The 253-nt window shown below is 49.8% G+C and overlaps 1 protein-coding gene across 2 annotated transcripts in view; it reads right to left on the reverse strand.

The window, feature by feature from the left end:
* The window catches only part of LOC119585611 (homeobox protein prospero-like), a gene marked incomplete at its 5' end in the record, with an annotated part of 25,587 nt that overhangs the window by 4,809 nt on the left and 20,525 nt on the right, over positions 1-253 (reverse strand).

The following is a 253-nucleotide window of genomic DNA, read 5'->3' on the forward strand; positions in this document are numbered from 1 at the left end:
GCACAATGATAATCAAACAGAAGACCGTTACACACGTGCCCCCCCCCCCCCACGCGCTCATGACGTCACACACAACCGATCAATTAGTTTTTTGTTGATTCGTTGCAATTATCATTCATTGCGTTATTGATAATGAGGCGCAAAGGCAGACGTGAACATACAAATAACACCGACTGAACAAGTCGAGCAACGAAACGAAGCCGCCCGCCAAGGAACCGAACGAAGCAGCTCGCCGACCACGAAATCGCAGGCT

This window comes from Penaeus monodon, chromosome 20, assembly GCF_015228065.2.
Source record: "Penaeus monodon isolate SGIC_2016 chromosome 20, NSTDA_Pmon_1, whole genome shotgun sequence".
NCBI lineage: Eukaryota > Metazoa > Arthropoda > Malacostraca > Decapoda > Penaeidae > Penaeus > Penaeus monodon.